Consider the following 355-nt stretch of genomic DNA (forward strand, 5'->3'; position numbering starts at 1 on the left):
ATTTAAAGAGGTAGCATTAAGGAATGTTTGATAACACTGCCTAAAGCCAGCCAGCAATGCAGTGCGATGTGCTACATAGAAAATGTGCAACAAGAAGGAGACAAGGCCATAGCACTAAGTTTAGTATAATCAGAGAAAAATACCTTTGAAACACTACTTTTTTAGAGCCACAAGACATAGAATTGAATGGCTTTCTGTTTATTCGGTCAATAAGACTTACAAGTAAAGAATGATTCTCGCTTGGCAGGTGATAAAAAGTACGGAACTCCACGATTTTGCACGTCATCCTTATGCAGGGGCCATGCTCATCTACTTTGTATCATTCCGATTTGGTACATGTGCTGCCGAAGCGCAC

The 355-nt window shown here is 40.3% G+C and overlaps 1 non-coding gene across 1 annotated transcript; it reads right to left on the bottom strand.

Moving 5' to 3' along the window:
• Window positions 1-251: 251 nt before the first annotated feature.
• On the bottom strand, window positions 252-355 carry LOC138468616 (U6 spliceosomal RNA). Its single transcript, XR_011268367.1, has one exon. It is a non-coding gene; the product is annotated as a U6 spliceosomal RNA (small nuclear RNA).

This window comes from Ambystoma mexicanum, chromosome 4q, assembly GCF_040938575.1.
Source record: "Ambystoma mexicanum isolate Mex_15411 chromosome 4q, UKY_AmexF1_1, whole genome shotgun sequence".
NCBI classification, from domain to species: domain Eukaryota; kingdom Metazoa; phylum Chordata; class Amphibia; order Caudata; family Ambystomatidae; genus Ambystoma; species Ambystoma mexicanum.